Source organism: Lissotriton helveticus, chromosome 2_2, assembly GCF_964261635.1.
Source record: "Lissotriton helveticus chromosome 2_2, aLisHel1.1, whole genome shotgun sequence".
Classification (NCBI taxonomy): domain Eukaryota; kingdom Metazoa; phylum Chordata; class Amphibia; order Caudata; family Salamandridae; genus Lissotriton; species Lissotriton helveticus.
In genome coordinates, this window is record NC_136060.1 from 30,004,123 (window position 1) to 30,020,138 (window position 16,016).

At 42.9% G+C, this 16,016-nt stretch overlaps 1 protein-coding gene and 1 long non-coding RNA gene across 3 annotated transcripts in view; one reads left to right on the forward strand and one right to left on the reverse strand.

Moving 5' to 3' along the window:
• The window catches only part of CENPU (centromere protein U), a 457,607-nt gene that overhangs the window by 59,274 nt on the left and 382,317 nt on the right, over nt 1-16,016 (reverse strand). The gene's annotated exons all lie outside the window — the stretch shown is intronic.
• LOC144821246 (uncharacterized) lies at nt 811-12,597 on the forward strand. Its single transcript, XR_013608314.1, has 3 exons — nt 811-2,298; nt 2,450-2,541; nt 3,980-12,597. It is a non-coding gene; the product is annotated as an uncharacterized LOC144821246 (long non-coding RNA).

The following is a 16,016-nucleotide window of genomic DNA, read 5'->3' on the forward strand; positions in this document are numbered from 1 at the left end:
TTTAAATTTGGGGACCCCAAATTCTTTAAAAAAATAAAACTAAAGGTCTTACAGGGCATGACTAGAATGTGGGCCAAAGTGTGTAGTTCTGTAAGCCTAGGGTATTTCTCTAGTAAGGCACCTCTGAGGGACTCACCTGGGGGTCCGGGTTGGCTTAAGGACAGTCTTGCTTTGCCCTTGAGAGAGGCAGGGTTGGAAGTTTGGGGGCGATTTGTTTGTAGGAGTTCTTGTATCATGGGAATCCCTTAGTGATCGAGTCGGTTCAAACCATTCTAGGTTTAAATACCTTCAGATTGCTAGCTGGGCTCAGTCACAGTCTATCATTAAGAGTAGATTCCCAGCCGGGGGAGGTAACCATCTTGAGTTCCAACTTCTTAATAAAATCCCGTCTAAAAAGGAAATCTCTTTCTGGTACCATGCAATTCTAGAGGAGATTAACGGTGAATTTCAACTGGCCGACAAGCTCTGGGGGAGCTCCTTTTTGGACCAAGATGTGGGGAGCCTCGGCTTAATTCATTAAGCTACTGTGGGATATAGTCAAACCAGCATGGCTCCGAAGGAATCACCTCTTCACCCTCCATAGGGCCTATTATTCAACACAGAGGCTCTCAAAATTCTCAAAAGACTCACCAGTATCTTGCATGAGGTGTGGGGCAATAGCTGCCTCGGATTTACATATGTTTTTCGATTGCCCATCTTTGTCTCCCTTTTGGGACTCTATTAGTAGGCTACTGTCGACCTCTCTCGGCCGCCAAATTATGATAAATCCCGTACTTGCAATATTTGGTGTGATGGATGGTGTTATGGGTCCTGCCAAACATCTTCTTTTCCATACCATCCTCCTGGCCAGGAGAGAAATCTGCAAAAAGTGGAAGGACTCTATACCATCCTCCTTTCTTTACTGGCGTACGTCAGTATTGCAGGTTTCGAGGCTAGACCTAATGAGATCGGGCAACCAAAATAAAAGAGCCTTTTGGTACCTTTTGAAGTGGTCCCCACAGTGAGATGTCGGATGGTCCCCCTCCCCCCCCCCCCTGTCCAATGATTATGCTGCCCTTGCTTTCTTTTTCTCTTCTGGCATATCCAGACATATCAGGTTGTGCCCTGATCGATGATACACATGCTCAGCAAAGTGGCTCCCCTATGGTCTCTGTACAAAGGTCTTGGAGGCTTCGACATCACTGATTGGCGGAGGCTACCTTTACAACAAGCCTTGCTATCCAGTTTTTTGAGGCAGTGTGTCACTCTCTTCAGACTTTAACGGAACGACCAGGGTAGAAAATGAGGTCAAAAAGAAAAAAGAAAAAAAACATCTCTGAGCTCCTTCCTCACAGTAAGGAAGTTGTAGCCCCCAGTAGGACTATCTACTGGTAAGGAGGAACCCATATGATGAAGCATGTCACCCTCGGGTGAGTGAGAGTTCTAGTCCTTAAGGGATAACTCCCCCCCTTTTCTTTAGATTTCACTACATTTTTGAGAGAGTTAGGACATTGATCACACATTTTTGCCAAGTTAAGGCTTTTGTGCTGATCCTAGACCCGAGGTGATAGTGTGTGGCTGATTATGTTTAGGGGAAGTTTCTCCTCGCAGGTCTATAAATCAGATTCCCTGGGACCCTAACTCCACCAATTTTGTTGTTACGGTTTTGGAAAGGCCTTACAGCCAAAGAGCTAAAAGTAACAGCTCAGTGTTATACAATATTGTCGCCGCTCGAGAGAGATGACGGGGATCTAAATGAGTAGTATCAGGAGATGTTAGATCCAGTTCTCCACGAGTGTATGGTTCTCCATGTCCCAGTACAGGGAGAAGCCCTGGAATGATAGTTGGGTCCTGCCTGTAATCGGGTTCCGCGCAACTAAAACCATGGCTGTTATAGCAAGGCAGACCCGTTTTTAAATAGGATGGCACATTTTCTAAATGTATGGGTCTGCATTTGTTTTGTAGCACACGCTTGTATCGGACCTCGACGAGGCGGACAAATTGTTTGACAGGAAGGTTTACTATGATAGGATCTCCTGGTGAATACGCTTCATGTGGCAGCGGGTCTTACAAAGACCATAAAAAGGTGAGGTTTGACCATTGCGGATTTGCCTATTGTGTGACTGATAGAGAAGTTTGTTTTAAGACATATACCAGCCATCCAAATGATAGGGTCAGTTCTAATACCCCCCCTTTTCTTTGCCTTTATATGAAATGTCCGTGAGCACATCTATCCGGCAGCCAATATACATTTAAAAGGCGACGGAACATAGGTGAAGGTGACACCGTCTGGCCTGGTGCCCTCTATATAAGCCACAGGTAATGAGACTTTGGATATAGATATCTGCTTGACTAAGATAAATACCAGATTAAAATAAGATGATAAAAATAGTGGTATTAGATCATAATAATGTGATGAGATTAGTTGTTAATAGTGGAGTGGACAATGTTCCCTGTTTCTCCTTTATAGAGTGGGAATAAAGGAGTCCTGATTTAAACCAGTATCAAGCTAACACAAGAATAATATCGGAGAAGACATTTGTGGATTGTAAAGAGAAAGTGGTGAGTGTTACACGTGATTTGGGGTAGAATTATCAGAATGAGAGTGTATAGGAGCATTGTCTTTTCTGTGCGGATTTCCATGGGGAAAGTTTTTAACGATAGATTAAGATGCAGCGCACTGAAAGTGTTGTACATACATGTATGAAAAACAGACTCTGTAACACATAGCAGAAAAAATGTGAAACTATGTGAAAAAAATATACCAAGTCACATTGGAAAGTACTCCCGTTTTGTTTTTTAACTGTGGTTGTCCAATCATGAATTTTTGAGGGGTAACTTTAATGGGGATGGATTTTCGATGATGTACTGTGAATGGTTATCAGAATGAGGAACTTGCAAATCATGAGATTGTTTAGTTTTTATCAATGTAATAATGTTAAGGTAAGCTAGTCACTAAAGTCCATTAGATTCCATGCAATTGTATCTTTTTTTAGATGGAGGAGTAAAATCCAATATTTGTTGAGTCCTGATGGTGGTCGGTTATCCTTTGTGTCACCACCGAAATGAGTTGACATTTTTTTTTTTTTAATTACAAGAAATCCAACAAGGGAGGAACCCCAAGGATAAGAGCAAGGCTCATACCAAGTTCCCCCATACATTAGAGTGTTGGATCCATTCAGACAACAGACCTTATATCTGTGTCTATAGGGTCTCCTCGTGCAGATTGGTTTTAATTTGTGTTTGTTTTTCATGCAATACCTTGTACATGTTAGTCTAGAAAATAGCAGGAAGAAGAGTACTGTACACTTGTAATGTATTTTGAACCATTGTGTGTTAAGGTCAAGATTGGTGCCATATTCTTGGACACTGAGATTGATCCTTTTTGTGCTTTTTAAAATTGACAATGATCCAGCTGTTTTAATGAAAGTCTATATTTGTAAGCGCTACATCTGAATCTTAGGTTCTTCTATTGGGGGGCTCTGGTTGTAAATTGTTTTTCTTACCTCTGTTTTCGAAATATAACTTGCTTCAATGCTCCTATGGTGTGATGAGTAAATGCCAGTGAGAAGTTTTTATATGTATGCATGAGAAGCAGCAGATGTGTGTTACGTTCTAGGGGAGTCCCTTGGTTTTCCACTGTATCATATGGTGGCACACAAAGGATTTTGGAAATGAAAATTCATGTGACTTTTTATGAATGTTCAGGTTAACAGCGTCATACATTGTTAAATACCTACATCTCATGCACTAATGTGACATTTCTGTAGGTAGCTCATAGACAAATTATATTTGAGGGGTAAGTGGTAAAAAGTGGCATGTGGGGAACCCAGTCATAAAAGAGGCAGATGAGATCCGTAACCTTAGATGGCAAAAAGGCGTGAAGTGTACGACAATGTAACTAACTCACATTTACCAATGTAATGATAGAAGATGTGCTTGTAAGTACATGAACTAGTGGACAAATGCACTTATGTTTTTTCCCACCTTTCCTTTTCAGCAGGCAGCCAAGGCTGAACTTGGGGAAGAAAGGGACCAGTAGTGATAGAGAGGAAGGATTCAGCCACTAGGCTGCCACGGGATGACACCAACACACACCACATAGGACTCTTTCTTTGGATATTAATTTTGGTTTGGAACTTTGATTTTGACTTCTCTTTGGACAATATGCATTTTTCTTTTATTAGCTTCATTGGACGATGTGAACACACTTGTCCCTTGAAGTTCACAGCATATCTTTTTCCATAGTACCCCTTCGCCCCACCCCTACAAGTTCAGGATTCTTCCTTCAGCTCAGGCACTATTTGTGTCCGTTTTTGCTGTTTGCACGTGGCGTGCACATCATCCTGGTCAAGCTGTTATCCTGAGGGAATCTGGGCAGCAGCAAATGCACTTGTGACTCCATCATCATCGGAGAGAGCCACTTCAGGTGATCTTGCCTCGGCTGGGGGCTCTAAGTCCCACAACCCCTCTGCTCTAGTCCACCTGAGCCTTATCAGCACCATTAAAGGTGCGTTGCATTCCTTCCAACACATTTCACACAATGAATTTATGGACCTGGTCAAAGCAAGCAGGCCTGCCGGCACCACTTCTGACCCATGCCCACTGCAAACCTTCAAGACAGTTCTTCTATCAACCTCTGCTTTCCCTCCAGTAAGAAGAATCATCAACAAGTCCTTAACTACCAGAATTATTTCCGGAAGAACGCAAAAAGTCGTACATATGGGCATTACTGAAGAAAACAAACTTGGACCCGCTGTACCCTGACAATTACAGACTGATTACAAATGGATCTTTCTTGGGCAAACTGATGTACGAGCAGTATTCGCTGAGATGTCACATTTCACAATAATGCCATGCTTTCAGACTTCCACACATGATTTGTTCCAGGAAGAGGCACAGAATCTGCCCTCCTTGCCATCTGGGAGGACCTGAAGAACACAGTTGACCGCAACGGATTGCAGCGTTACTTCTCTTGGACCTCCCTGCTGCCTTTAAAACGGATGACCACGACACTCTGATACAAAGATTCTACGATGCCGGCACAGAGGGGACTGCTCTAGACTGGATAACATCCTACCTTTGCAACAGAACTAATGTCATCCTTACACCCCCTTTCTCATTCAAGCCATCCTTAACAAAAGCAGGGGTCCCTCAAGGCTCTATCATCTCACCCATGCTTTTCAACATCACCTCACGTGCTATAACTATGCAGATCACACGCAAATCCTCTTCAACTGGAATGTCTTAAAGACATTGAAAGCCGCCAATTTTCAGCTGTCTCAGAGCCGTGGATCAATGGATGACGAGGAGCTATCTCAAATTGAAAACTTCCACAATGGAAATACTCACATGTGGCGATTGGAAACATTATGAACCGCTCGCTTCGTGGCCTAATGGTCTGGGAACACCACCTACAGTATCAAAGGCAGTAAGAAACCTTGGAATGGCAATGAACTCCAAACTATCAATGAATGTCCAAGCGGACAAACTAGCAAGATCAAGCTTTGTTACTATAAAAAGTCTGCAACAAATCTTCCCCATTTGGGATTTCCAAACAAGGTCCAGGCTACCATCTCCTTTGTTCTGTCCAAACTCGATAACGCCAATAGCCTCTACCACGAATCTCCTTTAAAAACCATGAAAAGACCACAATGGATTCAGAACTTGGCTGCTAGACTACTCTTACATATTAAACACAATACCGCATCTCCCCCTCCCTTGAAAGGCCTGCATTGGTTACTGGTTGCCAGAATATCCACATTCAAGCTGCTCTGTATCACCCACATAGCGAAACATGGAACAGAACCACTCTTCATCAGTAATGAAATTAAACAAATTAAACAAAGCAACCTCTGCTCTAGAGTGACATCTGGCCTCACAATCCCAACGTAGAAGAAAAAAACACGGGTGGCATATCCTTCTCTGTTCAAGCAGCCAAACTATGGAACTCTTTACTCCCCAACATAAGATTCACGAATAACCACCTTATCTTCAGAAAACTACTCAAGAATTGGCTCTTCCTCACATAACCACCATATGCAAATAAATACATATCTCTCTCTATATATAAGCATTTATTTGTACAATAGATATGTTCAAATATATGTGTATTGCTTTGTATAAACATGTAGAATTGTTTTAAAAAAATATGGATATCCATTAGCTCTACTTAACAAATGTACATTATACTGTTAGCTACATTATTCTATGTTTTTAACATGCATATAAGTGAGTGTATACAGAAGTATTTTCTTTATCATAACTATCTACAATTGCTTCACTATTGAATTACAAATATAAATATATACTAGCAGCCCGTCCCGACGTTGTTCGGGTATGAAATAGAATGTGTGTAATGTGTGTATTTGGCAAGGGCAATTTATTTTTAAATCTCGCGGTAGACAACATTTTTTGAATCGGGACGGAAAAGGTCCAGCTGCAGCCCTGGTTGATGTTAGCAGGCGCGTGTAATTGGTGTAGTGATCCGCCACTTGAGCCCGGCTACAGCCCTGGTTGATGTTAGCAGGCGCGTGTAATTTCGTTGAATGGGAGAGTTATCAGCCGCGGGTAAATCCGTTTAATGAGAGAGTTGAGTGACAGCGAGTAGGAGGCTGCAGTAATTGTCCCCGCAGACACGCTCATTTCCGTGTTCCCCCGCTTGAGGCCCAGATGCAGGCCTGTTTGATGTTAGCAGGCTCGTGTTCCCCGCTTGAGGCCCAGCTGCAGCCCTGGTTCATGTTATCAGGCACGTGTAATTAGTGAACTGATCCGCCGCCTGAGCCCGGCTAGAGCCCTGGTTGATGGTAGCAGGCGAGTTCAGTAACAGCGCGCAGGAGAAGCTGCAGTAACGTTACTTACCAGGCCTCCAGCTGAACGCGTTTGTCACGCCCCCAGCACACGGCCACAGCAGACGATCTTCTGAATAATGTACGACCCACATAGCATAAAGGGCGGAACGTAGCACACGCCCGCAGCGTTTCTCACGCCCCCAGCGTGCCCTTTGATGGGGAGCAATTGCGTTCACATGGCATGAAAGCCGGACACACGCCCCCAGCGTTTCTCACACCCCCAGCGTGCCCCTTGATGCTGCGCAGCAACGTAATTGGCGCTTGTATGTACAACTCACATGGCATGAAGGGCGGACACACGCCCCCAGCGTTTGTCACGCCCCCAGCACACGCCCACAGCCCACGATATGATGGCCGTACCACACGACCCCAGCATTAGTCATGCCCCCAGCCCAAGCCCACAGCACAACGCAGACACGCTCACAAGGGACTACTTTGCTGGCACGGTTCTTTTACCTTTTAAATGTATATGGTGGCCGTCTGCATAGCCTATGTCCTTCTGCTGCAACTGCCCTTTCCAACGCTGTATTGGGTGTTGTGATTGGTGCTGTGGTTACTGAGATTACCCGCCTCAAAGGTTTGGCTCTCTCTTTAGAATATTAGTATGGATATATATAAATAAATAAAATTAATTTAAAGTACAACAACAGGTGAAAGCTGGAGTTTAATTAATCTTTAATCTACAAATACTACCTTCCTTTATGCATCTATGTCCATGTACTTTATTACTTTTCTTCTAATTCAGCAGATCCAATGCACTACCCTATTTCTCACCCTATACCGCTCTCAATATATCCTCTTACTCAACTTTCTGACTCATCTCAAACTTCTTTCTACAACTCTTTCCAATGCACTACCCTATTTCTCACCCTATACCTCTATCAATATATACTCTACCTCAACTCTTTCATTTATCGCAAACCCCATACCACTATGATCCCCAAAATAACCTTTCTAGACTCTTCCCTACTCTTCCCCTTCTTGCATCATCTCATACCTCTTGTACTATTCCGATCCCCCAAAACAAGCCTTTCTAAACCCTTTCCTCTGACTCTTCCCCATCTACCTCCCTTATACTCATCCCAAGCCTCTTCCTACTGCTGAGATCCTAAAAAAAAAACGATTTCTAAATCCTTCCCTCTTCTATCCCTCCACTATCCTTTTCAATCCAAATAACAGACGAGCATGCTCACCACTCAAATTAATTAATATTTCACTATACTAATTCACCACTAACCCTGTATGGGTACCGGAGTAGCACGCTACTCGCCTAAAAAGCACTTCAACACCCCATCAGGGGTAGCAAGCGCTATATAAATGCAAATACAATACAACGCCCCTGGTTCTAAAAAAAGGCAAAGATTACGCAACTTTAATTGACGGAGGTACGTCTAGGGACAGTCCTTCTTATAACAACCCTGCTAGGCATGGGTCTGTCCCTTTGGAACTGGTTATAGTTTGCTCCAATAAGTCTGCAGTATTTAACGACCCCCAGCAGAATGTTACCACTGAAGGGTTGATTGAGAGGGAAGTCTGTGCAGAGGGGCAGGATTCTGGAGACAGGCTGGAAGCAAGTGTATTGGATGGTTTGCATGAGGGGATAGAAGCGGGCATGTAGCCCTTACCGAGGCACTGAGGGGGATTTGGACAAGGGTGGCAGGAGACTCCATATGGTCTACCTGATCAATGCCCCAAAGCTTGCAGAAAGGGCAAACGAGGATGAGGACTCCTTGATTAACAAGTGCATTCATTATATAAGACACACTAGCAGCTGTTAACCGCTTCGCTGCAGCCGGAATTCTCCCGCGGTGCGGAGGAATTCCACATGTGCGTGGTACGGACGGCCCCCGGCTGTCCTCCGCACACGCCCACCGTGACGTCAGACGGCCCCCGGCCTACCGACGCATGGAAGTGGTTATTCTGTTATCAGGTCACATATTACCCATTACAAAATATCTCAGGACCCAAACTTATTAGGGGTCCATCTAGACTGTATTGAGCTAAAATTAAAGAAAAGTGGATTTAGCTGAGGGGTTGGTAGGTTTGGAGCTGAGGAAAATCTCATGAAGAGTAGGCTCATACAGTTCAATTTCTGCATCCCACAAGCCTTAACCTTAGTGAACGATTTGGGCGTTACACTATCTGATAATATATCAGGGCTGTCACTGGTTGACTGACATAAGGACAGCAGACACACTCCCCCCCCCTCCTTCAAGCAAATAGTGCTAAGGACTCTCCACTGGATCTAGCCTGTGTCCACTATACAGCTGCTTTTGATTAGGACAAAGCCAATCTTGTAAATATTTCTTGAGGGGTTGATGGATCTCCAAACAAACCCCAGTCTAGATCTATACCTAATCTAAGTATCCTATCATGAAATACTGCAGGGCTGACTTCCAAGCTGGGTGATAAAGATTGGGAGGTGTTTATAGATCAATTTGATATCTATATGCTATAGGAGACCTGGAGTCTGAATCTTATTCATAGACATGCTACATTAACTTTTATTTATGTACCAGCAACCTCCAGTGGGAAGGAATGCCAATCTGGAGAGTGTTGGTGATATGAATTTTTATCTCCCTGAATGCAACATTGTGCTCTGTATATGTTCCATCTCTAGATGTACAGTGCATTAAAATAACGGGGTTGAATACCCCAGAGGTTTATCTGTATTACGTCTATAACCGGGGGGTGGCGGGTGGTGATCATAATAGGGGATTTTAACAGCACCTTTGAGCCCATGGAGGGTGATGGTTATTTGCATACTGAGGAAGAGGAATTGGGAAGGGGTATCCCACCTCCTAATTCTTTGCCGGTAAAGAGGTGGTCTGAAGTTGCATACAAATTGCTCTCCCTCACACTATCCTATGGGATAAGGGCATACAATAGACAAACTAGATTAGATTCCCAGCAGCCCACACAATCAAATAAACCGCCGTAGTAGGATTGATTACATTCTCTTTGCCCTACCTCTACGGAAATTTGTGGATGATCGCGTGATTTCCAGCAGGAATGACAGTGATCACAATGCCATTATATGTACAATGAAACATTTCATTGGGCACCAATAACAGGTCATTCTCAGTTCCCATCAATAGGATTCCGACTAATGGTAGGCGTAGACTTAGATGCAATACAATTGCATCTTGGCCAGAGGTTGGGGTAGCTATGGATAAAGCTCTCAACAAGGCTACTGTTAATTTAGAATCCCTATCAACAGGCAAGGGCAATTACAGGAGCTTGAGATGATTTACGAGAACCTGTTTTACTTCTTGGGGGGATGCTTTGTTCAGAGATGCCCTCAATCAAATTTACAAGCAATCCCTTCGGCTATCTGGTTCACGAAGGAATGCAGGGTAGCCAAGCTAAAGTTGACCTTGGCCTAAAACCATCACATATCAGGTAACGGAGAACAGTATACAAACAGATTCAGTTCAAAGCTCGGGTTAACAGGGAAAGCCAGAAATGAGAGGAGCTCTATGAGGCTGGGGTCTCGAAGCCTACAGATAGTAAGCGCTTTTTGATAGCAAATAGAGGTAAATGTAACAGATGCTCCCTGATAAATTCGATCCATTCTGAAACATGGTATAAGCACTTCTCAGGCGAATTTGATCTTCCCTTAGATTCAACTTCAGAGGGCTGTGCTCCCAAAGACCTGGGATTAAAGGAGCATTCTAAGTCACTAAGCAAAGACAGAGGAGAAACTTTTTCTGATATTTGCTCTGTCACTGTGAGGATGGTGGCAGGGCCGGATCGGGTCCTGGGTGATCTTTTTCGCCAGAATCCCTGAGATGTGGGCTACTTAAAATAACATTCTGTCCAATACGATCCGTCAGGGGGCTGAGATCCCTGATAGCTGGAAGGTCTGTTACTTTGATTGACGTATTACAGAAAATCTTTTGCAGGCAGATTCTGGATAAACTCAAGGGCTGGATGGGCAAGACTGAAGCCTTATCTAATCTGCAAGCGGGATTTCGAGCACAAATGAGTAGTATCGACCAGGTCTCATATTCATGACCATTTATTAGAAAATTATCATTCTGCAACAATCTCATCGTTAAGTGGTCTTTGTGGATCGAAAGTCGTGTTTGATTCGGTATGGCACCACAAACTTTGGAAAGTGTTAAAAAATAATATGGTACCAGAGGCTATACTAAGTATTTTGATGAGGCTGCACCACAATACCTATGCCCATGTTCATTAGGGTCCTCTAGGGGAATGAGCTAAAAGAATAACAACCTCAAGAGGTGTAAGGCTGGGCTGCGTCCTCGCCCCTACCTTGTTTTTTTCCTCTTTCTGAATGATGTGGTGAGGAACCTGGTGTATGGAGAAACTGATTTTCCGAATAATCACAGAGCAAAAAATCCCACTCCTCCTATTTGTAGATGACACTCTATTGGTGTGCAAAATCCCCATGGGTTTGCAGAAACTGATTAATAAGTATGAGGCTTTCTTCACAGAGAGGGGTTTGGTTATAAACAATTCGAAAACGAAGTTTGTGGCCCTAAATCCGCATAAGACCTTTAGAGGGACCGTTAAGCTTGAGGGGAAAGACCTAGATAGAGTAAACGGACTTGACTACTTGGACATTAGTCTCTCTAGTAGTATGCACTGGTCCTTGCAGAGCAAGAAGAGTAGTCTGAATTTGTGTCACCATGCATCGCGGATACAGAGAATGTATCAAGCATCTTGGAGACTATAACGTTAAGGCTGGAGGCCCTATGCTTTATGGTGCAGAACTGCGCGGTTTGGGAGACTTAAAATGCTTGGGGAAAACTGAACATAATTTTCTACGTTCTTGGGTAGGCCTTCCCAAGAGTACTGTTGTATTTCTATCTAGGACCCTAATTCAATATTCCTAATTTATGCCCTTGTATGGCTATAACAAACAATATCCTTATAAAGGCATAAGAATCATATCCATATTTAGTAATAGCCCATGCAGTTCCAATACGGCAAGGCTACTCCCCTAGACTCCTAGAAAGTACAAAGCGTTCTTTAAACAAGCCAAGCCTCCAGCAGCCCGGGAAATCCCCCTGCTTTTGTTTTGATTTGAACAAGAACTCCTGGAGTCCAGAAAGAACTGTTAGTTCTTAGTGACGTCTTATGTCCAACCTTACGTCAAACCCGGCACCTTTCAGGTATAAATATACCAACGTTGCCTTAAGCAACGGTGGTTTGGAGCAGAGCGGCTATCTACTTGCCCGAGAGCCCAGCTGATGCGACAGCCCACGGATGCCGCCCCTCCCTTTTGACGCACTGAGAGAGACGCTGTCTTTTTCTCCAGCCGAGAAAATCCAGCTCCGGTGTTTCGAGCCGCCCTTGCGGGTTGCTGGGATATCGAGTCCTGAGAAAGAGATACCAGACCTCCTGCTTTCTATTACCCAGGTACGGACCTGACTAAACCCTTAAAGAGAATTCTTGATTCAGATCCTTGGCAAAACCAACTTAACTTAAACTGCTACTTACTCACTCCTTCCCACGTATTAGGCTTAGGTCAGGTACACCGGGGTAGGCGTATTTAGAAGCACCAGTTGAGTACGTTAGTCAATGTATATATGTATGTATATATTTTATCCATTTTAAAGTATCATATGGCTAAGAAACCATATCAATGCTTTTACAGTACTATTTCATAATACTACTTTTACTGTACGCACTTTACTTCATGTTAAGTATTGCAATTGTGGCAATTCACTTCTCTTGCATGAGAAAGAAGACTGCTCAATAAATAACACCTTTTATTGAAAACGCCCGTCTCTCTATTCTCTGCACTCTGGTGAAACTAAGTATGCACGATTGACTAAGTAAAATAGCTGTCTATTGTTTTCACACGACTCTAGAGATACACTCTTATTCTGAGAGAGCAAAGTTGTCATGTTTTATGGTTGTCAGAAGCTAATCCCTTCTTGTCTATCCAGGGAAGTTAAACTCCTCCTTGTTTATTTGAGAAAGTTTCTAGTGACCTCTGAGCTAGCTGGCAAAACTAATTAAGTCTAATATAGTCAGTAAAGACCTAGTCGACCTCAGTCCTACGTCTACACTGCTGTTTATATTATTCCAATGCGCAGAGCCTATTGGGAATATAGGAACTACACTACAGTACACCCCTGATACTCTTGTGGTGGGACTTGGTAGTGACACCAATAGCTCAGAAAGCCCAACAAAGGACCACATAAATCAAGCTATTTTCCGTTTGCAAATGGGCCAATTTACAGAATCGGCCCGTTTGAGACCGGAAAAAGGCCTTTTCTGATGCATGAAAGGCTTTGAATTTGCAAAGTAGGTAATCACAATTTTATGAGATTCCCTAATTTGTGAATGCATTTAGGGAATCGCAATTTGCGATTCTCTAATTGCGATGCATCCAGTCTTTCCTAATTGAAAACTGTGCATTTAGGACATGGTAATTACCATCAGTATGCAGTTGATGTGCGCATGCTTTGAAAAAAAATCAAAGACATGTGCAGCGCACACATGCCCTTAGGGCATGTATGTGCTGCACATGTGCATACTTACCTTTTTTGGGGGGTGTATCAGGCGAGCCTTAGGCCCCCTGGCACCCTTGGAATTGCATTCCCAATTTGGTAATCGCAATTTAAGAATGCATTCCTATTTATTCCTATGGCCTATTGGTCCATAGGAATGTGTGGAGTGACATTACCTAATAGCGATTTGCAATTTGCGAATCGCTATTAGGTAATGTTTGGGAATCACAATTTATTTTGCGATTCCTACATGCATAAGGAATTGCGATTCCTAAATAGTGATTCATTAAAAATCGCTATTTAGGAATCACAATTCCTTCTGTTGATGCATGTGGCAAGTCGTCTACTGTTGTGGAGGAGGCGGATGAGCAGACTAGCCCTTGAATCATACAATGAAATAATAGAGCTAGATAAAAATGTTAAGATCGGCTGGATCAAGTCTCTTAGGGCCACTCAGTGGCATATTGGTTTGGATGATTATTGGATATTTCAAGATCTCCCCCTGAATCTTACAAGCAAGACAATCAAGGAGTCAAACTGGGAGCGCATGAGGGCCGATGAGGTGGGAAGAAGTAGAGCTGGCTCTCTGGCTATTGCCTTTTTTGATTTAGAATTGCATAGCAGGTTTGAGCTTTTTCATGATTACATAATTACCTCAGCATTTATGTTACTTTACCTTACATTTAGGCATTGCACACTACGCTTGAAATCTTTGTGGAAATTTGAAATCGATAAGATCTGCCCAGTGTGCCAAAAGGATTATGAGAATCTGCAGCATTTCTTTCTTCTTTGCCCAAGGTATAACAAACCTAGGTCAAGATGGATCCTTCCCATATGTAGAAAGTTTGGGGTTAGGCAGTGTATAATGGCCTTGAGGATGCTGAGAGCTGAGCCCAAAGAATCAATTGTTTGTGCAGTTGCTAAGTATTTCCATTCTATTTGGATCATTAGATATGTTGCACTGAGACTGCATAGTAGCAACCTAGAAACTACACGAGGAGACACTAACTCAGACATTTGGTATAATCCTGAGCATTAGATCAAATTGACTCCTTAGGCTTTGATGTTCCCCCTTTCATAGGGCCACATTTTTGATCCATGCTAGTGATGGGAAAATCTCAAAATATTCTATCTACTTGTACTAAGACTGTCTGTACTCTTTTTAATAGCATTTCAGCGTATAGCATGGTGGCATTCCTTCTCTAGGCAAATATATTGTTTTTATTTTTGGATTTTAACCCATTGTCATTTAATTGGTTTTATGCATTTTGGGTGCTGTGTTTTAACGGCTGCTGTATACGAATATTTTGATAGAAATTGTACTTCGTTATCCCATCCTGTTTTGCTTGTTTGCACTTTTTACTTTTCTGTACAGTTTTAAGTAGTTACCTATGTGTTTTGTGTATTTTATGGTCTAAAGTGACCAAATGAAACAATATTGGTGATGGTGATAAAAAAAAAATATTAAACAAATATGTTGAGTGTCTTGCTCTAAGAGAAAATGTAAAAGGATACAGATGATAGCACAATACATTACATAATTCTCATACACCTTAATGGACAGGCACACATGAAATGGCAGAGCTAATTGCATGATGGGTGGTTACAAAGATTGTGGTGGGCTGTGTGAGGATGCTGGCAGTGAGTTGTGAGTAAGTTCTTTATGGAGGTGGCTGTTGACAATGCTCATGCAGAGAGGGAGGTGGGTGGAAGGTTGGGGGGAGGCCATGTGCCAGAATACACAATACTGATCTCACACTGGACTGAGGAACTGGTTGTGGAGTGGAAATATGTGGATGTGGATGTGTGAGGATACAGCTGGGTTGTTCGATTCTGTGGGAGAGGTGCGGCTTGCAGGATACTTCTGATCCCCAGTTTACTGAGGCACATGACTAGGCTCTGTAGATTGAGAACAGCCCCTGTGTGACAGGGCAACAGGGTACTTGCTAAGCAAACATGTGTCAAATTCTCCACGTAATTTGCAGAAAAAGTTAAAAATAATGAACTTAACGCCCATCAAAAAAAAAAACTACTTTGTGGTCCTCATACAAAGAAATCACACCCATGGAAACTCAAAACACTATTGTGTGGAAATGATTCTCCTTTTACTTCCTTGACAAAGGATATAAGTGCCAGTTAATCCTTTCAGGGGGAACATTATCTACTCTTCTCTGGCACGGGGGCAAGCATCGGACTGTGTAGAGCAGTCCGCCACCTAAAAAATGAAGAAACCAGAGACATACCCTGATAATCTAAACAACTACTGTCCGGTGTTTAATGTCCCATTTATGTCAAAAGGACTCAAAAGCTGTGTTTAAACTCTACTAGAGCTGACGACCTAGGTTCGAATCTGGGCCCCAGAGCTTAACCCCACATTGTGTGGTTTTGGACAAACCACTTAACCTCCCTGTGCGTAAAAAGATGTGAAATGTAATGTATGATATGTATTTGTGTAATCTCCACTTGGTGTACATGATCTTGCAGATATCCCCTATCCCCCAAGTAATGTACAGTGCTCAGCTGTTTCCTCTCTAGGTTTTTGCTACATGAATACCAGCACATACATACAGAATGATAAACACTGAGTTACTTGTTTCATTTTTTTCTCAGTACATTCTGTTTTCCTAATGCAGTATCATCAAGTAATTAAGGCAGATAACTTAAGGTGTACACTGGGCTCCAAAACGTTTAGAAAGCC